This window comes from Nothoprocta perdicaria, unplaced genomic scaffold (assembly GCF_003342845.1).
Source record: "Nothoprocta perdicaria isolate Ctin4 unplaced genomic scaffold, notPer1 scaffold_236, whole genome shotgun sequence".
Taxonomy (NCBI): Eukaryota; Metazoa; Chordata; class Aves; order Tinamiformes; family Tinamidae; genus Nothoprocta; species Nothoprocta perdicaria.
In genome coordinates this window covers 169146-192769 of record NW_020455462.1, presented here as the reverse complement: position 1 = coordinate 192769, position 23624 = coordinate 169146, and the positions used below count along the sequence as shown (strand labels likewise).

The 23624-nt window shown below is 40.8% G+C and overlaps 1 long non-coding RNA gene across 3 annotated transcripts in view; it reads left to right on the top strand.

Moving 5' to 3' along the window:
* Nucleotides 1–12695: 12695 nt before the first annotated feature.
* LOC112947556 overlaps nucleotides 12696–23624 on the top strand; it is a 34752-nt gene continuing 23823 nt past the window's right edge. The window contains exons 1-2 of one of the 3 annotated variants that reach the window (XR_003249436.1): nucleotides 12696–12749; nucleotides 22465–22537. This is a non-coding gene — a long non-coding RNA (uncharacterized LOC112947556). Of the gene's footprint in view, nucleotides 12750–21460; nucleotides 21580–22464; nucleotides 22538–23624 lie in introns of those variants that run through there. The other 2 variants (XR_003249435.1, XR_003249437.1) reach the window with 2 other exon arrangements.

Below are 23624 nucleotides of genomic sequence, written 5' to 3'. Positions count from 1 at the left end.
GGTTCCTTGGAGAATATTTTATAACTGAAGGTGAGTCAGAATTTGAACTATCCCAACCTACGTAGAAATGTCTTCTAATATCCTCCCTGCTCAATAAACTTCTGCTAGAACTGTAACAGCCTCTTCTTATTATTACTTAGGGGAAATCAGTGCGATTGCTAAGCCCATGATATGCTATTGCCGTAGCCACAGGAATAAGGGATGTGCCATCCTCGCAGTTGCCATATGAGCACTCATTAGAATCACTAATTTGTCACAGAAGTGGAGTGGGAATGAACACCTGGAGTGTAACTTGATAATGACAGACTTCTAACCCAGTAATGAGCCTGCTGCCTTAATATAACTTTTCCTCATAACTTCAGATAGCTTAAGAAGAAACCACCCTCTGAGAACATGAAGATAATATTAAAAAAAAAAAAAAAAAAAAAAAAGCTTCAAAATATCTTCAAGCTGCAAGATAAGAGCAGAGGAACAAAAAAGAAGGAAGAGGCTGTGTGGTAAACAAGGGCAGAATGGTCCCACTATTTTGGGGAATAATGGGGAAGTAGTTCCCCACTAATTAGTGGTGAATTAGATCCCCACTAATGGGGAATGGTCCCATTATTTTTGTCCCACTCACAAAGTAAAAAATTAAAGAACAAGCACACAATCCAGCTAAAGTCCTTTTGATAGAAAAACAAGTCCCAAACCCACCACATCTTGGCAGTATCTCTAGGAAGGATGGGTTACAGTGGAAAATGAATCCCCAATCTTGTCCCAGGTCAGAAGGTCTCCTGTGCAGGGCATGTCCCATGGAGACTACGACAGTTTGATAGCAGTACAGAGACCCAAATGTTTTTAGATGTCCTCTTCTAACCTTTCCTGAAATACCTGCCTTCCTTGAACAAGATGACCCATCATTTAACTCTAGTTGATAACTCTGTTTGTAATCCCAAAGGATTTTACTTAAATCTCAGACTTAAGAGGTCTCTCTCTCCACATATGTGATACGCTCTTTTCTTTGTTTTTTTATCTTCCTACACTATTCCTCCCATCTCAGAGAACTGACTTTCTTGGGGCAGTTAAGACGATTATGGCTGTCCTATTCCTTGTGTCACCTCATGGCATACTGCAGTCTGCGGTTATTCTACTCCCCTGCATTTATGGAGCTTACGGCCCACAAGCGTGTGTGTAAAGATACCTTACTAAGGTCAGCAAAGACATGCATGTAAGAAAATACCCAAAATACGTGCATGTAAAGGCAGCATTATGCCATCTAGAAATTATTGACATTCAAGCTGTGAATTTAAGATTGCTGTGATTGAGGCGAGACCCTTTTCTATTAAAAATCAGAATAAAAAGAGTATATAATTAGTAGCGCCAAGCACACTTGGGGTGATGTTAGGGTATGAGCTAATTAGGAATGCTTCTCACTTGAAAACGTAGTCAGTTTGTCAGGAAATATGAGGTACCCCTGTGGTGAACCAAAATTAAGACCTTGAAGTTTATTGGGTAGGAAAAGATGGGTCACTGCACTCTCACTGCAGCAGCCATTAACAAATGATACCAGGTATGGTATCTTCACACCTGAAGTTTTATCTTCAGTTCTTTATGTTTGCCTGTTGTGCTGGGAACTCTTTGTGTTTAAAGTGGACTTTTCTGCAATCTCCACAAACTTGCAGGGCCTTTGGTTGGTCGTGTTTTGAACATCTGTGCTAGCAGCATGAGCAAAGAGCAACACGATTAACCACCCAAATATCATCTTAAAGCAATCGCATGGCGAGCACTACTTGGAGAAGCTAGAAAATTGGTGCTCAGAGGACAACTCTTTGGTGGTCTTGAAAGGTCAGTGCAGGTAGATGATGTGTGTATGTGCATGTATAAGGGCAGAGCCTGCCCCTTCTTCACCTCACAGTTTCTAGTTCTTCTTATCTATCTTTATTGAGGGAAGTGAGCTTGTAGTCCTGCTGAGACCAGAAGATGCTTTGGCATAAAAAGTGTTGTATTATAGAAATCATTTTGCCTTTGAGGGGATAAAGGATATACAAGGAGTTGGGGCTTAGTATTTGAACACTGCTACTTCTAACTCTTGAGCCCTTTGCAGGGTCGTCCAGCTCGCATTTGACATTCCTCTGAATGTGAAGGCATCTCTGAGGTAGCTGAAAGTCCTGAATTCATAAGATCTTCCAAAATTCTCCTGTTCTTGGAGTCACAATAAAGAATTACAAATCTTTAAGTTTCTTAAGGGTGCTGACGATGACTTCACATGAGAAAAAAAAAAGGAAATCTGCACATTCGGAGGCAGAAGGAAATCCCAAAGGCAAAGGTTCTCCACATCCATAATAAATTAGAAGCGCTTCATTGCAGCAGGCATGAGCATCAATCATACTAATTAGACTTCTATAACAATAATTATAAGTGGGTCAATAAATGCATAAGAAAACTCAGATGACTTTAAATAATGAGCTCCTTGCACTCCTTCTAGTAAGGAAAAGGGGAGAAAAATCAGAAGAAGTGCTCTGATACAGCTCTGCAGTACATTTATATACATTGCTACGTAGTCCCTTAACAGAGACCCTTTAGCACTGAAGCGCTTTAGAGCTTTTCCTCTATAACTAACCTGCATTAATCAGGCTTCAATATAAAGGAGCTATTAGGAGATAAAGTGCAGTTTTAAGTCACTGTGGAGGTCTTCTTGAATCTCCATTTCCATCACTCAGGAAGAATAGAACAGATCTTCCTGCTGACAACAGCAGTAACTTCCTTGAATTTTTACTTCGCACTGCAGTACTCATCAGTCCCCTATATTTCTTTAACCATCCATGAGACAGGCAAAACCTCAGAGGGACAAGTGCTCTGCAGGACCGTGTTTCAGACCACTGAATTTCTCTTCATTGTGGGCTTTGAGCTGGTGCTGCTCTTCCTTTATGCTATTCACATTCCCCTCTGCAATGACAGTGCCTCTTCTCTTTAAGTCATCAACAAATTTCATCAGCACGCTCCTGCTGCTTATGCCAAGGGCACCGAGGAAATAATAAATCATTGTCTTTCCAAACTGTAATCAATAAATACATTAGCTCTCATTCTCCAAAGTTCAGATATGACTTTGTGACAGTTAAGTGTATAATGCAATTTCAGGGACAGATCGTCACGTAATGACACTGCCTTGCAGATCTGCTTTCCATAATGCCAGCTTGACCACTTGTGTATTTTTCATCAACGATTTTTTAAAAGTTAAGATAATTTTAGATCACAATCTTAGCTAGATTCTGGCTCCTACAATACAGCCCTCTGCTGCTGGCTCGGGAGATGGGCACATCATCTCATTTCCCCATTCCTCTTTTTCCCCAGATGTGCACTGAAAATAATGCAGTCCTCTTTTATGCAATGCTATGAGAGATACGGCTGGAAAGTGATGCTAAGACACATCTTCCACCTGTAAAGGACCACTGAGGACTCTCTATGATTAAAATATATCACTCAGGAGAGTAAAGAACTCAGGTCTTTAAGTACTCAGACTCCCAAATGTCCCATCCTGTGTTTCCAGAGGCCTTCCTGATTTGTTTTCCACTAGACAGCTACTGAAATGCTGTGTGTGAAACTCAGCAGTCCCTAAATACACTGGCCTTCTGGAAGAGCACAGCGTAACAGCAGCAGAACTGCTCGGCTAAGGGAAAGCTCTCTCTGGAATGACACAGTGCATAACAGGCAATACTAAAACAGCTCGCAATTACTGTAATTTAGCATTTAACTTGCATTCAAATTATAGAAAAAAAAATCAAGATGAAGCTACTTGTACCGTATACCTTTGTGGAGCTGCCATTAAAAATGTACAAACAACCTTGCTATGCGAGACACACAAAACCACTTTCCCAAATGTCAGATTAAACTCATTACTAGGAGAATGACAAAGCTCTTTGCTGTGATTGCTCTTTCTTCATAACAAAGGCAAAAATCACCAGTTCCTCGGAGCCTAAAATGAGTTGTGATTGGATTTAGATGAACTGATGCTGATGAATATTCACTCGCATTGGCTGTGTGTGTGAAAAGGCATGGTGAAAGGGATAAGTTTTGTCTGCTTTGCTAGCTTTGATTCATCCAGTGGTATCCTTTCTTCCTTTACATAATGCATAGAGTCTCAAAATATTGTGAAAATAGGCGCCAGATAACCATTCCTGGTTGCTGCCCGTAACATTTCAGGCTCTTTACATTCACAGAGCTTACATATGGATTATATGTAGCAAAGAGACACAAAGCTGGAGAATTTGGAGCAGCAGGGACATAAACTCATGTTGATGTCACCACAGCCTCAGAGTCATAAGCGCTGTCAGAAATGGGGCAATAACTGTAGGCCAACAAATGGACTTTTATTTTTCTTCATCATATTTTTTGGTCTTTCTCTATCACAAAAAAAAGAAAGAAAAAGAAAGCCTGTTAAATGTCTGGACTAGTTACTTGTGTGATTTGGGGGCAGAATTTCAAAGCTGGGGAGGAGGAACAAAGTCCAAAGATGGTATGAAGTCAACGCTACCATCAGTGTCTTATTTATCTTTCTGTCACTCCCATGTTCCTTTTATCCTAAATCTCTCCTGGATGCAACAACGTGCTGGCTGGAGGGCCAAGGGTATCATTCAAAGGAAGTATTTAATGATGATTAAACAGGGCAGCCATGCAGTGATTTTTGCTAATTTCAAGGAAGATCCTTATGTTGGCCTTGATGTAAGAGTGATAGTAACACATTTTTAAGATTAGATTGTGAAAAGTACAGGATAAAAAATGAAATATCACTGCTGAGGACTTTAGAAGATGGCATTAAGAGTGTCAATGATTCCTTTTCAGACAGAGAACAAAGGCTTTCAGAATCCCAGTTTGACTTTTTGTTTGTTTCTTTTTTTTTTTTTTTTTTATCATTTCTACATAATGTTTGAATGCTCCACAAGGTTTTTCAAGATTTGTAACCGTCTAATTCGAAGCAAGAAAATATGACAATCAAAACCTGTAAGTGTGTCTGAAACCCACTTGCTGTGTCTGCTTTGGCATAGTCAATCACTGGAAGCTGTTTTGATTTCCTTCCTTACCAGTGACACAGCTTATAATAAGCAGGAAAAAAAAATTGTATCAAGCAGATTCAGATGAAAATGCACATTGAAATAAAAAAAAAATTAAACGTATCCCAGTGTTCAATATAATTAGGGCTGCTATGTGCTAACCTTGGAAATGAAACTTGTAATAAAATAAGAAGTTGTTTTCCATGACATAATGAGCAACCTGCACATTTTAATAAGCACTAACTTAATGAGTTTAGAAGCAGTGAAATCCTTTACTAACACTAGGCATACAGTAAAATTATATTTACCTCAAGGGTATTTGTCTTACAGTACGATTATAAAAATAAAAAGAGAAAATAAGAGAAAAAGTAATTATGGTTAATATAGCTACCTCAGAAACAAATGTCACGCCATAGTTATTCTTGGGAAAATTATAGAGACATATTGAACAGATATGACAAATGCTGTACATGCTGATACTCTGGTGTCTGCATTCCTGGAAGAAAGGAGTAGAGTCGTGAGTTGTGATTTAACTATATGGAGAAGATGCCCAGCCTAAGTAAGCTATCTTTTTCCTCTGTTTTATTTAATGTACATGCACTTGTTCCTGCTCATTGAAGTGTCATACACAAAATCACACTGATAAAAATTGTTCTTTTTAGTGGTTTCATTCTTCCATGGAAGTAAAAGCCTTGCTTTTTTCATATCTTAATCCCGCAGGCCAGGTACGAGATGGGGTGTTCTGACAGAACCAAACCAGAACTAAGTGGTGAGTATTTGCTGTTCCCTGATATTTGAAAATTTCTCAAAGTCTTTTTTTAACATAACTGGAAAAAATATCAGTTAAGGGAGCTCTCAATCATAGAATCATAGAATCATAGAATGCTTAAGGTTGGAAGGGACCTCAGAGGTCATCTAGTCCAACAACTCTGCTCCATGGGAAGATAGAACAGCTGGAGGCTAAGCATGAAAACACATATATATAGGCCGTTCTTATTTGGTGCCAATGGTGCGTGACCTTCACCAGTGTCCAAATTCTAGGGCTACTATGCATCACTATGATGCTATTTATCAGGTAGGGCTCCATGCTTTAGTGTCTAGGCTTCACAAACCCTTTAAATCATTAACAAAATGTTAGCAAAGTTGGGGGTTGGATTTTCAAAATGTTTTGAAGAACAGAGATTTACTCAGGTAACATTTTCCCCCCTTGAAAATGCCAGATTTTGAGATCTAATGATACTAATTTTGCCAGGCAACTTTCCCATTTTTTAATGTTCAGTTTGTTAAGCAAGGGATTTGCATCGGTGGCTTTCCAGCCAAGTCCCAAGCTCTACCTTCTGATCCTGTCCCATGCCACCACTCCTGCCCCCTTTGCCTCACTCACTGAAGTGAATGACAAAGCTTCTTGGGAAGAGAAGAATCGGGCTCCAAAGCTGACTCTTTGCCCACAAAAGTCATCCGGACAGAGACAAGGCAGCTCTGCCATGTGCAGTGCTGGTCTGTTCTTTGTTTTTTTGTTTTATTTTTCTTTCATAATAAGAAAATCTGCGGGTACATTAACCTTGAAATCCAACACATTTTTCTCTCATGCTTGTATACCAGGGGGAAAGTATGTAGGAATGTGACCCGACGTTGCTGAGGTGTTTGATGAATCCATATGTAGTATATAAAAACCAGCGTTTTCTTTGAGATGGAGCCTGCTTAACTTTGGTTAAGGGAATCACTCTGAGGGCTAAAATATTTCTCCAGTGAAGTGTCATGATACAGTCTTGGCAGCTCATTTATTCTCTGCCTGCTCCTCTTTCCAAAAGTCTCCACAAATGTATTCAGAGATGATATTTTACCCTGAAATGGCTTCAGAAAAAAAATGCAGAGCAGAGCAGCCTTTCACTCTGAAAAATATGCTGCTAAAATAGCCTTATTCCATTGTTGTCTTACGTGGGGGCCGTTCTGCACCAGCCAAGAGTCTTATCCGTTGTCTCATCTCTGAAGGCATTGCAGAAAAATAACCATATCCATCAAGTGCATTTTAATTTGCACCTGTCTTGAGTGTTTTCGCACCACAAGAGGTAGCCACCGTCGTAAGGTAAATCTTTGATCACTGTTGTAGCAGATGTTGGGAATTTGGGAGGAGGAAAATGCCAGGGCAGCTCTGTGCCTCGCTCATTCGCCACCGCACAAATTCAGAGACGTTATTTTTTCCAGGTAGTCTTTCCCATTCCTGCTCCTTGCTCCTGTTATATTAGCTTCCGAGGGCTCGCTTCCTCAAGGGTCATAGACTGTGAGAATAGTCGAGCGAATTCTCCACACTGTGAGATGAGAGTCCCCCCGGACTTCATTTAAAGTTTGCTGCTCAAGAGCTCGGAAACTTGCCAGGCTTTTGTGCCTTTCTCCAGGATTCCCAACAGCTCCAATCACAAGTCGTGAGGGAGGAGAAATGAATATGTCTCTTGCCTACAAGCCCTGGAGCAGAGAGGAGGGAAATTGAGGTCTCGACCTGTAAGCCCAAGTGTGTATGGAAAAGGCTCCTCTTCAAATGCCATCTATATTAGAATCTCTCCTGCTCGCTTGAGTTTGTTGGTAAATTACATGAGCGGTAAGTGTTGTCCTTGAAGCCGCTCCAAGAGTTACTGAACCTCGGCGTTAACCTTTGGCCATCGTGAAAATTGACCGTTTTATTTCTGCTCTTTGTTTTCCTCCTCTCTCAGCTGCTTTGCAATGCACGACAGGGCTTTACCTTCAACCTCGGGACTGCTTAGTGTCCGTAGCAGCTTCCCGTGAAGGACTTGGCTGATGTCCTTTGGAGAGTCTAGACAGGCTATGCCCATCGTTTCCCATTTTCCACTCCATACTGGACATGCTCAAGGAATCGGGATAGACAAGGCAGGATGTGCAATGTCAAGTTTCCACCCTGTACTCAGCAGAACGAAAACATCAGTGACTTTTAGGGGGGAAACGGGGGAAAGACAATACAGGAGGGTGCAGAGCTTAGGGGAAAGTAAAACAGGAGGAGGAAAAAAATGACATCAAAACAAAATTATGCTTGATAAAATATCACTATTTCTGTAGTCTTTATTCGATTCTCTTAAAATTAATCATTGTGCCATACTGTTTTTTCTATACCAAACCACAAAGCTTTCAAAAAAGAAAACAAAAAGAGCCAAGCCCGTGGACACATTGGGGCTGGCATTTTGCTTCCCCCTTGACTCTGTTGCTCGCAGCTTTACGGTTTGTCAAGCAGCAGCATGAGCAGGCAGCTAGTGCAGAAAATGCAGCGCTTTTCCAGCAGGAATATCCCTCTGGGAAGACGCAAGGGGAATGTGCTGGCTCCTGTGGACAAGTTAAGCCCAGTGCTTGCTTTTCAGCAGGTTCACAGCAATGAGAGAAGTTTCCCTATTCAGTCTAGCATCTTTATGGTTCCAGCTGAACCCCTTATCCATATGTTCCATTTCATGAACCTCCCAATCAATCACAGAGAAAAGGATACAAAGGACTGAGAAATGTGCACTAGCAGAAGCCATCCAGACATTTTCTGCTTCTTCCACAATGTTTGGGGGATGAACTGACAGCAAACGCAGTTCACCGAGCGAGGCTGTTGTCATCTGCAAAAATAAGGCTCTCATAAACAAGGGGTCCGGGTCAAAGCAGTTGATTTGGGATTTAGGAGCTGCAAATACCTGAGAGATGCATAGAAGTTATACAGGTTTTATTGTTACGAGGATCCAGACCCTCCAGTCTGTTTAATCGACCAAAAGCTGGCCTGGATTTAGCAGCAGAGTCTCCCTCTTGTTGGGGCACACAGCAATTCACATGGATTAATAAAAACATAAGGGTAATTAATATCTTTTTGTCATTAGCACTGCCCAAGCATGTAAAGCTCGATCAGCGTTTGACCTCTGCTTGCGTGTTGAGCTCCTCAGAGCAGCTCGTATGGTACCTCTGCTGAGGAGGTAGTTGCTAAAAAGCAGCAATTTGTGCAATTGCTTAAGTAACTTCTTCCTGAAGACTAACAGTGATCACATACAGCTTTTTCCCTTCTAACAGGCTTTGTATTTGGTATTATCTGCCTTCTTCCAAAGTTCTCCCCTCCACATCCACCAAGACGTGCTGTGATAAGACACATTTTATGCAATAGCACCTTTTATTTTGCATAACACCCTGGGGAGGGTTTTTTTCTCTTCACTCACTGGGGAGGGCTTTGCACCAGGGAAAACACCTTAACCATTCACCTTTGATGCTTTTAGGAGGAACTGATTCCTCGAACTTCCCTTGCCTGTGATCCTGCTCCATGGAGAAGACATCAGGCATAGAAGATGACAAGCAGGTGAGTTGGTGTCCTGAAGAAGATCCTTCCATTGCCTGAGGCAAGGGCAAAGAGAGTTGGTGGTCATGCATGTCTTGGAGGAGAAGCTTGGGAACCGAGGAGCTCCTGGGACATTTTTGTCTGGCACAATTTAGATGCAGCTGCTCCTGACAGTTTCCTCAGCTCCCATCCAAAGCAGCTTGGAGACAAACATTGTAATTTTATTTTGCTTGAAGAGCACACAGGAATCGAAAGCTAAGACGCGTGCACATCTCTGTGGGCCACTGAAATTGCAACATTAAATAAATCTTACAAGCTGGACGCAGAAACTGCTTATTTTTCAATCAGAAATGGGAAGACATCATTGCACTTCCCTCCTTCTCTCCTCAGGGGAGGGAAGCAGCAATCATCAGTGCTTTGAAATTCCATATGAACTCATCCCAGCTTTGTTTTTATAGCCCTCTGAAAGATAATTCAAAGAGAGCAGGGAGAGGTTTTACTTTTATGGTTCTTCTCTATTTCCAAACTGACATGAATAGTAAGTGGCAGAACTATGATTGGAATGAAGAGCACGGGAGACGGGGTCATCATCAAGTATTTATAACGGCAAGCTGTATGTTCTCCCTGTCAAAGACGAGCCAGGGGGAAGCCGTAAAGTAGAATTAAGTGAAAAATACCAAGCGTTGGTTGGTGCGGAGAATCCTTGATGTTGGTTTGCTTTGAGTGAACAAAGGGAAGGACAAAGGTGCTCGCGGAAGGAAGGAGCGTCGCGGCTCCCTTCCTCCCTGCCTCTGCAGTGGGGTTAGTCGGAATTAAAAGCGACACGTTTTGGCTGCTGCTTTGCTGAGGCTTCAAAGGGCAACCGTCTGAACTTTGGTTCACTTATGCTAAACAAACGCTCTGTGAAAACACTGGGTGTTGGCAGGGAGAAAACCGAACGCAGGCTTCAAAAAGTACCTGAAATGTTTTTGTGTGTTTAAAAGTTACAGGAGATGAAGCAGAGCTTTGAGTGCAACGCTTCAAGCTTTGAAACTGAGCTCTAAAGGGTCTTCCATTATATTGCTGTATAATATTAAGCATTTATGTAAAAATTATAAATAAATATGCTCCAATAAGTAATCGCAATATGTCCAACTGTGTGGAGGTCAGGTGAGGTTTCAAGTACTGACTTCTTGTAAGGACAGTTGTATTATGGCAAGAGTTAGAACCAGGGTAGTAGAGCACATGGACACACCACCCACTGGTCCAGAAGAGCGTTAAGTGTCTTTTCTCTGATAAAATTTAAATTTATCTTGGAAAATGTAAGTTACCCAGCTGCCTGGGAACGGTAATAGCTGACATTTTTCTAGATATCAGCAGAGATGCTCTCATATCAAACCATCCTATGCATGTTCCAGGGGGACTCCAAGAAAGCCTTAAGCAGGTGGGAACATATTTGCAGGCTCAGGGCACTAGGAGGGATTTGCAGTCGTACAGCTGCAGCAATATTTTGGAGGGGGATTGCTATAAAAGTGGCTTGGGCTGCATATTAAAGATCTGGATTCCTTTAAAAGACAGCAAATTATCAAGGCAGAATCAAGATACTCTCTCGCTGACATTACAGATGCAGTGCCGGGTATTATTTTGTTGGCAAGCCAGTTGTCACTTCTGGTAGGCTAAAAGTGCCAGTTTCAATTAAAAGGTATTATCTAATACAGTTCCGGGTTTATAAATGGTGGAAATTACTTTGAACCTCTCAGGAATCTGTTTGCCAGGTTCAGCAAAAGTGGAGCAGCTTCCTCTCCAAGGGACTGGTGAGGGATCTGGCCCTGGCAGAAACATTCGTCTGCAAGGCAGCCTGTTTCTAATTGCTATTATTTTATTAAACTACCATGGATTAGGTACTCTGTTTAGTTGGAAAACATGTATTTTGGAATGGGTTTTTCCTTTAATAGCAGTCAGTCTCTTTATAAAAGCAAAATAATACCACTGAAATGGATTACAAGCTGCGTTGTCAGGGATTTCTGTGCAGGCCATACCTTCTTCCCCCCATTTTTAGCATGTGTCTTCTGACTTCATTTTCTCAGGAAAAAAATAGTCATTTGGAGGAGAGAGATGTGAGGCCAAGCAGAGCAAACACTGAAGGGGAGCCCCCACAAGGCAGGTTCTGCTCCCAGGACTGTCACTGATTCACAGAGCGAGTCCTTTCACACACCTCCGTTGTCTCCTCCTTGCAGCCATTCACTCCCTTGCCTACCCATCCTAGGGTCCCTTGGAGGCAAGGAGTGTCTGGGCACCCCTTTGAGCTACCAAGTCCTCCCAAGGCTGCCACCATTGAAGTTGGAGATGACAGCCTTCAAGAGTGAGGAAGTCATCTTTGTGGTAAGAGTGCTCACAGTCTGGTTTCCTTGAATTTTCTTTAAAGCCTCTACAAGTCTAAGCCTCTTTTCCACTAGTGTTCTTTTTCTCCCCGAAACTTTGGTTTACTTTAACTTTTATTTATTATTCTCTCAAAGGCATGGCGACAGAGTACATTTACTTCTTGCATTCCAGGTTGAGGGCCTGCTTTTTCTTTGAGACATGTAGATCCATATTCCTTCAGCAATCAGGGTGCCAGATCTTGCATTTGTTTATCTGTCTTGATGGAAAGGGTTCAGATAAGATTCATGCTTTGACAGGTAGCTATATGTTCTGTAGGGGCTCCTGCTGTTTCAACTATCTTCTTCTATAAAACACCTTGATTGTTTCTTAGATTTGTTCTGAGCAATACCATTGACAGAAGGGATTCCTATTATATCCTTTATAACCATAACTGATTGAGTTCCTTCTAGTGAATAAATATCACTGGAATACATATTGTGTTGAAACTGGAATTTTTCTACTCAATTCCAGAGATATGAGGTAATCCTATAAGTAATGGTCTGCATGCTGCATTCACAACAGCAAAACCTGAGCCAGTGCTAACAAGCAGGCAACATCCACAGCATTTTGTGCAGTTTGTTTTTGGCCTCTCCCTCAAGGTCATTTAGACCTTCTGGGAATTTCTTTTTGGATTGTGGGAGAGATTCCTGGGAACCATCTGAGGAACTTGAGGATGAGGATGGTGGGTGTGGGAGGGAGGGAGTCTGTGGATGCTGTCAGATGAGGAAGGTCTCAGGAGGCCGATTTCTATCAAGCTGTTCACAGGTTCCTTCAGCTTATCAATCACAATCACCTTCAACTGTCCTTAATCAAAGGCTGCATGGAGCTGTTAGCCCAGCTGCCCCTGGTTGAGTAGGATCAAGTACCCAGTGTGAAGCTTATAAAAGAGGTTGGGGTTTAACAGCCTAAGCCTCCTGCTGCAGCAGAGGGGCAGGCAGAGCTGGGGCCCTGTGGATGAGAGCTGGAAGTCCCAGGGTGCTGAAGGCTGGAAGTTGGTGGCTCCTGGCCCCAGGATGAAGGTCTGTACTCTATTGTGGTGTGGAATAGGTTTGTTGCCCCCATAGCTGGGAGAATTGTCCAGTGGAGCCTCTGTGCTGGCTGTATGGGACCATCAGGAGGAAGGGATGAATGTTAATAACAGGGTATTTCCTACTGCAGGGCATGGGGATTCCACCTACTGCCCTGATTTTTTTCCTAGGGATGCTTGTGGAGAAGATGCCACAGTTTGACTGGTCTATTACTCCCTACTGCTCTTCCACGTAGGCACCAATGATAACTGCCAGGGAGAGCTATAAATTATAAAGTATGGCTCTGGGGGCAGTGACCAAGGGCATGGCCTTGGTTCTGCTGGTGACAGAGAAGGTCCAGAGGAGGATCAAGTGTCCTGTGGAACCAGAGCATCTCCATAGGTCCCTTTCAGCCTCAACCCTTCTGTGAAGATTCCTGTCCTCAGAAGGAAGTTGTGTTTTTCAGACACTAAAATCACAAATTCCTGTAGTCCTGAGACTCCAGATGTTCAGCTCTGTTACTTTTCTTACCTTTCGGCTTGCTGTTGAGTTATGTAGCCCTAATTAATATTAAATCAAGTCCAGGATGCACTGGGATCAACCTAGATGAATCAGTGATAATATGGTTTAAATGTTCATATTATTTATTCAATACTGCAATAAAATCCTAGTGTGATTTGCTCTTTAAAATGGCCCTGCTGTCTAATATTATTAATGATAATACAAAGTTGTGATGCAAAAAGTTACTTGATTTTTCTTGTTTATTGCTACTTAGTGTTTTAATGAGATATATCTGTGTTGCAGACACCAGACCCTGTAAGTTATAGGAAAAATTGGAATATGTTTGCAAATGCTTTGGCACTGGCAGCACGCCAGGCTGGAAAAGATTATTGCTTTTATTAATGCAGTTAATAATCAGAAGTTAAACAGACTGCTGTACAGTCTTTTGTGAAATATAACAAATGGAAGGAGGGGAACACTGGGAAATTCTAGAAAAGCTTTTGTGTGTATATATACTTAACACTAGATTTTTATGCTGTTGCAAAGATGGCATATGTATCCATGACAAGCTCCTAATGATTTTAAATACTCATGGCCCTTTGGATAGAGGAGGAAAGGCATATGGTGTGCAGGATGTGCTTTAGCTTTTGGGCTTCTTCCAGAATTGATTGCGTCTGGTATGTTACGAGCCATAGGCACTATTGGCACTTTATATATATAATGCTGTTAAGTCTCAAAAAGCTCAAGAAATAACCACCAATAGTTTAAAGCACATCACTGGCTTTATCCAGCTTAGCACACTGTAATCTTCTTTATTTTCAGCATATGTGCAGTTGATGGGGTGTATGTACCTGTGTGCTTCCCTGCAATGAATCCGTGGGTTTTGTGCTCTGTCAAATGCTGAGACAGTGACTGCTCTGTGCAGCATCTCGTCCTGCCTCTTCCCTCGCCTGCAGTTCCACAGTTTTAGCTTTCAACAGTCTCTTTTCCTTGTTGTGTTTATTCTGGTTTGTTAGCGGCCTGCGTTTTGCCAAACATCTGTGAAATGCCTGTTTTTACCATTCACAGCTTCAGACTAATCCCCCTGCCTATCTCATTGTGTAATGCAAGATTAATTCTTGGATACATCTGAATTAAATACACCTAGATCTGCAGTCCTTCCAAACCACACAATGAAATCATGGGCAGGAGCTCCCTATGCATATCTCATAGCTTGGAGAACCAGTGCTACACTTCCAGTGATGCTCTGGGAGGTTCGGATGCTGTTCTTGTTATTGTTAAATCCTGTTATAGCTGAATTTTAGCACCTTCTGGAGCTCATCTTCCTTAAATTGGGCAGGAAATGGAATGGTTTTTAACCATTCTTAGTACTGTGTTCAACTTAATACTTAAGTACTGAGGTACTTAATCTCAAAAGTAGGATAAAGCTTGGAATGAGAAATAAGTCTTCCTTTAAAAAAAGGAGTTTGTGATTTGATTGCTTTACTAGGGAATCTCTATAAGCACCCTTTCAATAGTGTTTGGGATTCACTTGAAGGGGAGCTAAAGAAACAGCTCCTTGTCAGGCCACCCTGCAGGCAGGAGGGTGACAGAAGCAAGATGCTTGCATGCTGGTGGCACTGCCTTGAGATGTACCCCATCTCATTAGCCTGCAGCCTGGCCATCTAATGCTCAGTAGAGCTTCTCTTATGAGGCTTCTTTTCTGATGCCTCTTCTGAGCTTGCACTACTCATTTCTGCTTGCTTTCTGTGCAGCACTGTCGTATTTTTTTCCACTGGTTTTCCAAGCATGCTTTAAATTCTGTCTACAGAAGGAATATATCTGAGAAAATCTTGACTTGCTGAGAAGATTTGTTCATGAAACGTATGTATGCAGAACCAGAACTGCATGATATGCAGCCTCAAACTCATTAACCTGCTATGAGGACCTGTAATAGAAGCAAAAGCTTGGGGACCCATTTATGTCACATGATGAATTACAGTAATACTTCCAGGACAACTGTGTCCTGGGACCAAGGCAACTCTGAAAGAGGAAAACATCTGGAGAAGTCCCTTAAGAATATCCTTAATGAGTTCCTATTGCTTTAGCATGCATTGCCCAGGGTGTTTATCAAGAAAAATCAAAGATTTGTATTTACTTCCACTACTACCACCTGCAGTCAGTCCTTGAGTGTGCAGATCACTTATCAAAAAGAACTTTTTGGATTGTTTTGTCAGTGTGCCCAAAACCCATGACAAGTGATTTTTAAAATATCAGGACTCTGCATAGATGCAAATGCTTCAACTCTTCAGGTAATACCATCAGGAACATGTCTGTAGTTCTCTCTCAAACTCTTGCAGAAAGAAAGGATAAATTACTTTGCCATATCTGCTGCTGAGTGTGTGGTAGCATAAACCTATTTTTTCCCTGTGACATATACAATTGTGAGATCAATTGAATATGTCTGGGGAGAAGAAGAGAACAGCAAAGGGCAAGCGATCAAATTAAAATGCAAAGCGTAGAACAAAATTCTACTGGCAGTTTTTTTGAAAAAAAGAATTACAATTCATGCTGAACAGAGCAAAATTACAGTCTTTCAGCATTGTCCAAATACCCTGAGGCTGAAACTGAAATGGCAAGAGAAACCATATTTTTTTAAGTTGGACAAATTGCTGATTTTAATAACTTGCAAGTTGTTTGGCAGACTGATATCCTCAAATATATTTTAATACTTCTACTAAGTTTCAGGTATGTATAGGTCACTTTTTTAACCTATGGTAAAAGCATATCTTCATCTACAATGCCCAAGTCCTCCCTGAAGGCCATTAATGGTCAATTTTGAAGATATTGAAGAGTCTTTGAAATGCACCTGAATAGTTTTGACCCGATGCTGATGTATGTTTTAAGTAAATCAAACCTGTAACCAAGTGTTTTCTGTATGTGTCAGTACAAAAGCTGTGTACTGAGATATAAGTTGAGATATTACTAATATCTCTTGCAGAACATTAATATTTGTTTTGTATGAGGAAAAGTTTTGATGTGGTGCAATATCTAAGCATAAAATTCGAAGTATTTACAGCATGTTCCTGTTTGCTGTCCTTGGTATGTGCAGGGAGATGTCCTTGGTACGTGCAGGGGCAAAGAGTGAAGTGTGAAGGGGCAAAGAGTGAATAGTGCTAGTACTAAACTCATGGCAAAATATTTATGGATTTTTATTGCTTGATAGGACTTGGTCATCTCCCCTTTTAGGAAACTTTGATGTCCCATCATGACTCTTGCAGACTAAAATGACTCAAAGTAGTATGATGGTTTTTTTTGTAGCCAGAACATGAAATGATGCCAGTCAGATAGGCTCCTTCTGAGGAACAACCTCAGGAAATTCCAAGCCTCTCTATTAAAGATGCTTGAGTAGATGCACAGTAACCCTTGCTCCAGCCACAGTATATGTAAAAACCGTTATCCATTGACAGAATCACAGGATGGTTGATGTTGGAAGGGACCTCCAGAGATCATCTAGTCCAACCCCCCTGCTCAAGTAGGGACACCCAGAGCATGGGGCACAGCAGGGCATCCAGGTGGGTTTTGAGGTGGTCTCAATGAAAGAGACTCCACAACTTACCTAGGGGCTCTGTCACCCTCACAGTGAAGAAGTTCCTCATATGGAGATGGAACTTCCCATCTTTCAGTTTGTACCCAATACCCCTTGTTCTATCACTGGCTACCACTAAGCAGAGTTTAGTCCCATCCTCTTTACATTCTCCTCTCGGGTATTTGTACATACTGAGCAGATCCCCTCTCAATCTTCTTCAGGCTAAACCAGCCTGGCTTGTGTAATCTTTCCTCATATGAGAGATGTTCCAGTCTGGTAATCATCTTCGTTGCTCTACGGTGGACCCTCTTTGGAAGCTCTGCATCTTTCTTATACTGGGGAGCGCAGAGCTGCCCCTGATAGTCCAGGTGTGGCCTCACCAGAGCTGAGCAGAGGGGCAGGATCCCCTCCCTGCTCTGCTGGCAACACTTGTCCTGGTGCAACCAGGATCCCATTGGCCCTCTTGGCCACAAGGGCACATGGTTTAGTTTTGTTCCATCTTGGATGGATGATCTTTCTACATGTGCATTTTTCTTTCTGCACTTCAGCTTTCTACCCTTGACCCTCATATTTTTGATAATAACACCCACTTTTAAAGCATGTTTCTGTTAATCACATTTGTCCTGCTCTTCACTGAATGCCTCACTTCAGGGTAATTAAGGATAAATGACATGTTGAAGCAAGAGGTAAAAATGAATGCTGTGCATGAGCTTATTCAAGCTTTTTCTATATATGGTTTTCTCTTTGTTATCTACAAAGCAAAAAACATTCTTTTCAGTGTCAAACTGTGCCAGATTGCCCAGGTATCTACTGGACCCTACTTGCAGCATCCCCATATGTACCACAATAGTAAATAAAGCAAATTCTAGTTTTCATTCACTATCCAAACTATTTCCTGAGGGCATCCTTTATAAATTTATATGACATCTTGAGGAAGCTCAACTTCCTGTAGTCTTATTGCCTAGCAAGAAGGATGAGTCAGGCATCTTATCACTCAACAATACCGCCGGGCAACATAAAAATTTAGATTGGATACACTATGCTTGGCTATTGATATTGCTCACAGCAGTCATCCCCAGGGAAAGTAATTTCATTAATGACCTTCCTGTAAAAAAAAGATAATCCTCTTTGGCTTTATTGAGAATAAATACTAATAACCTGCAGTTCAGAGGATCTTCCTGACCCAGCTCTTTGCCATTAATTTGGTCTCTGCATGTGCATGTTCTTTATAGTATTTATCACCTAAGCATTATTACCAGTTTTATGGCAAAAATGATTATGTTCATATTTCCTGGTAATTTAACTTCTGTATTGCAGCACCACTTACATTTGGGTTTTTAATTGTGTAACACTTTGCTTAAGTATCCTCAGCACTCAAACTGCTCAAGCTAATGAGTCGCTACACGCTGCTTCCCCTAAATGGTTTTCTTCATTCATTGAATTCATGTGAAGTTTGGCTTGGACATTGTAAGTATATGGTGGATGTCCTGTGTATTAATTAGTGCCTTTTGCCACTTTTGTTCTCAGGACCTTTGGAACCCGTTCAGTTGATCCTTTTATCTAACATATATATTGCCAGAGAAAGTTGTTTGTTTCTAATATCAATAGACTAGAAGATATCTCCCTTGTCTTTGAATGCAAGTTATGTATTTTCTTGCATTGTTCCTCTCAATGTAGAGGTCAAGGTATATAAATTATCCCAGTAGCTTAAGGAACTGTAATTGCTACACTGATAAATATAACCGTGCAGAGTAAAAGATGTAATTTACATTTTAAGTGAAATTTTGTGTAAGAATAGTGTAGGGTACAGGAATTTCGTGAAAAGGGAAGAGGTGAGTATGAGTGAGACTTTCAAATCCCCAGTTTATTTACAAAAATGAGTCCTCCTAAACACTTGGATTGCAGAGCGTTCCTAGTAGTCATTAGTGCTGTGTAGAAATGTTATTTTAATTATTTTAATGGTAAATTTGAAAGGTTATATTTTCCTGTCACCTGAGAACGACTTATTTAGCTGTCTAAAGAGCAATTTAATTCAGGTAAAACTGATTTGAACTCTTGTGCTAGAAAAAGTAAACCGATTTAATCGAGACTGCTTTAAGTTTATGCTTTTCGTTAAATTTGCCTATGCAAGTAAGACATGCGGATGCTAACAAGAGCTCTGATTCTGTAGAAACTGAAATAAAACTTCATAGTTCTTTTTATTGATTTCATTTATCTTTTGGAAAGAAACACAGTGGAAGTATTAAGTAGCAAAAGGCAAATTCTGTGCAAGATAACAGTAAGGGTGGAGACAGATGTAAAGAACTAAGTTGCTCTGTCTTGATTTTTTTCCTGAGAGGAGCCTGGAAATTGCTGGCTAGAGAAAAATACTTTTTTGGGGGAATTGCTCCAGCACGTTTCTAATCAGATATATTCAAGCATGTTTTTATTATTAAAGCATAGGATTAGCTGTGTTAATGCTCCAAATGTTCACACATTTCCTTGCAGTGTAAGGCCATAGGGAAGGCTCTGCCCTGTGGGCTTCATCAGCGACGAGCACACTTCTCCCTGATGCAACAACCTCGGTCCAAGGGAGGGGACCATTACACTGCCTGCGCACCACAGTGGAGGGAGCAGGTTTTATTTGTGGTAATGACTCCTCAGGGTACCCAGCAGAGATTTACTGTAAAGGAGATGCACAGAAGACCCATATTTTAAAGCCTCTGACATCATTCTATTGTTAGGCCTTTAATTTAGTGGTATGCCTGGTAGCAGCCCTAATTTGGTGGTAAGCCTACCATGACCAAAACAGCCCCCGAGCTGTAGATACCAAGCAACCCATCAGCTTGGCAAGCAATATTCTCCACTTTGTTCTGTTTATCACAAACTCTCATTTTTCTCCTGTGTTTTCTGGCTGGAAAGCAAAGTAAGAGGCTCCCAGAGGAGCCAGGTGCCAGCGCTAATGTAGGGCCTTGAAGGTAGATGTTTTTTGCAGCCCAAATTTGTTTGCAATTAGAGGGGAGAAAGCCATTTGGCACAACAAGCCAGGGCTATGAGGTTTGTTCATCTCGGCTTCCTCCCTATTTTTCTCTCTGCATCCTGCAATTAATTCCTTGTGGAAATAATCTGTTTTCTTGAACTCATTTATAATATTTGCTTTAATGGCTTTCTGTAATCATGTTGCATGTATTAACTGAAGTCTAAATACCTGAAGATTGGCGTGCTGTTTTGGCCATGGAAAGCTGTTATTTTAATGGAAGTCATGTGGCTGTAGCCACATGCAGAGTGTAGGGGTTAAAATGGTACCTCTTAAACAGAAGCATCTCTTAGCTGTAGGACAGATTCACTAATTTTTATCTTTTTTTCTCAAATACTGAGATTACATTTCATCCCTGTTGAAATGATCTCCATCTACAACATGAGAACTGTTAGTTACAAGCTTATTAATTGATTATCTTACTAATTAGAATATGATTGCTGTTGTATGGCTTCAAATTAATTTTAAACTACTTGAATTATAAAAAAAATACACACAGATTGCATCTATTGCAATTCTGAATACAAATATAATAGGGGGAGATAGGAATACTAATTAGCATTTTAATTAGTCTTTCAGAGCAGAAATGAGTGTAGATGTAACACATGGTGCATCAAAATCTTCCTGTTTGGTGTTTTGGTAAAGTTATGAATTGCTAAGGATAAGTTGAACTGTGTAAAGGAGACGTCTCTGGCAAAATTGGTTAGTCTGCATCTTGGTGTGCTCTGCTGCACCAAGCTGGACATTGGGGTATGCAGAGTGTTCATACAGGCTTAGCAGTTAGGCTTGGATTTGGCCTTAGGAGCAAGATTAGACCTTATGTATTTAATATGTATAGTGGGATAAGCTGTTCTGACAGGAGCTCAGATGCCAAACCTCTAGGACAAAGTCTATGTGCTGAGAAGGGAATTGGGAGTTCAGCACACGGACGACTTCCTCTGAACTATCATCTTGGAGATTGCTTAAATCTGGCAGTTTGTCTTCAGAAATAGGGAGAATCTGTGGAATTGTTATTGAAGAGAATATTTTGCTATCGTTGGATATTTGACAATTTTATAGGAAACTAGATTTGCTTTAAAAAATCAAAATCTGTCTGGCTGCAAACGTGTTTGGAGCCTCAGTTCTTCATCTTGCCTACTGATATTTAGGCCAACAACTTCTGTTAGTTGGGGGCATAGGTGTCAATAATTAACAAAGAACAATCCAAGGAGATGTGTGAGTGAGCACCAGTGCAAAACCACACCAAATACTGCAGGATTGTCATCTTGCTTCGTGCTGTTTGCTAGCAAATTGAAAAGATTTGCCTTGAGACCTGTAAAAATGTTGATGCCTGTGTGCTGAGGGAAGACATCCTTATAGGGCAGGTCGTGGGACATCAATTGTGCAGAGCTTCCAAGGGCTGCTTTCCTCACACAAGAGCTAAAATAGCTAGGTAAAATAATGTGCTACGTGGAATAAGTAGCATAATGTTTGACCCACCAGCATATCCGAGTGACTGGGATCTGGGTGATTTACCCCCCTCCCAGGACTCTCCTAGCAGAATACGTGGGCCTCTAAATTTACTGAAGTGACAACAACATCTAATGTAAAACTTCTTTATGCTGCTCGAGCTGTGCAAAGGGACTGTTATGCTGCTGGAAATTGAGCTTATCCCACTAATTCCTTTTCTCTGTTTATATTCACAGGCATGTAAGGAGCATTGAAAATCCAGAAGTTATATATCTAAGTTTGGTGCATCTATTTCCCGTTTTAGCCAGGTTTTTACTTCTTTGTGTCTCCTGTATCAGGAAGATGTATTAGACTATTAGCTATATTTTAACTCAAGCTGTTTTAGTTTCCTCATCCTTTTTTAAATATTTTTTTGTAACGACACTGTAAACACCTAGGTTGCCACAGGTAACCCAATGAAACACTTGACTCAGTATCTCCTTAACAGAAAGTGGGTCAGTTTTCTGACGCTCAGCCATTAATCTAACGAAGCACATGGTAATTGCAAACGGTCAAAGTACGAGCTGATACAATTCCGCTTAACACAAAAAATCCCAAGGTGCCGAACCACCAGATATAAAATTCTGCAACTGGATGGTTATGTGAGTTCAATAGCCTATTTTGCAATGCTTTCTGGTCTCGGAAGGATACAGATTGATGATATTTGGTACCGAGTTCTCTGATCAGCACTTACGAGGTGTTTCTTAAATCTTTCTTGCCACTTGCTGTCTAGTCAATTGGAAAAATCTGTCCTGAGAGTAATTGAAAATTGCCCCAGATTGTCATTGAGTGATTTACAGAAATACCCTTTGATTATAGTCCCGGACAGTTTTATATTTTACTGGTCATCATACTGCACTAGAGGGGAGAAAAATAAAATTGTCAGCTGTGGGAAATTAGGTAATTGGCATAGTTTATTCAAAGAAAATTATGTCTATTTCTTTAGGCGATCTCATGCAAGGTTTAAAAAAAGCAATACCATTAATCAAGACTCATTGACAATATGATGACCTTACATGGCCTGATAAACTGTATCAAAATGTTTATTTTACCTTCGTGTTGTCATTTTTCCAGAGGATATAGAAAGATTGCTCCTTATAAGTAAGGTTAATTCTGCTATAAATGAGATACTGTAATTCAGTCTTTTTTTTTAGACTTGTGATATCCTGATGGAACCCAACAGCAACTGAAGAGGAGTTAAGAAGCTTTTCCCCTTTCAGCTTAATGGTAAAAACTTCTTAAATTTAAATAACCACTTCAAAACAAAAGTACTTTTGTTACTTGATGGAACACATGCAGTCTAGTGAGTAGTAATAACCACATTAAATCCTAAGGTAGTGATTATAAATGGACTCACTATTTGGGTATTATAAAAGAAAGCAAATGCTTAAGAGAAATTGCTCATGGCTGAAGGGATTAAAAGTGCTTAAATTAGCATAAATGAACCAGAATCCTTAAGGAACTAAAATCTGCAGAAGTCATTTGAGAATGAGAGGAAGCAGAATTCTCCACTTAGAGCACTCATCAACACCTTCTGTGAAGGTATAAATGATCTGTATGGAGCTAGAGGAGCTGCTGAAAGGTGCTTGGGCAAAGAGATCCGCCAGTGCCTGTTTTCTGACAATGACAAGACATTATAAGGGGTTTATGGGATTTTTGCCTGCTGCTTTTTTAATATTCACCTAGGAAAAGCAAGAAAATGCCTGTAGAGAGAGCAGAAAGCCTACTACGAGGGGAAAAAAATGAGAATTCATGTGAAAATTGTGGTTTAGAAAATCAATAGTTTTAGGCATTTACTTGTAGGAAAAGGGTTCTCCCCCGAGATGGCTTTTTGACTAGCCAAAGACATTTTGGAAATGGATATCATGGCAACTCCTTGATGCATCAGTTAAGAAATGGCCAACTGTCAACTTCTGGCTCTGGAGTGCAGTGGTGTTATAAATAGGACATGTTTCCATTCATTAGTTAAAGTAAAAACTGAATGGAGTATTGAGTAATGGTGAGAGCACAAAATAAATGTAGTTGCGGTTGCACGGGCTGGGGTTCGGGAGCATATGTTTCTATCTGACGCTTTTCTCAGCAGAAGCTCCACTCTTAACAGTTTTGCTTAAGGAGGTTGCTAAACTGGAAGACAGACTTCTTCAATAAAACCTCATTAAAAATGTATGTTAATGGGAGCCAGGAACCAGGAGCTTAAAGTGTGGGTTAGTTTCTCTTCTTGATACTCAGTAATTTTGAACCATACTCTAAGCTGGTGGATAAGTAAACAATACCAGAATTAGACCTATAAAATCTCAACAAAAGCTCAATGTTT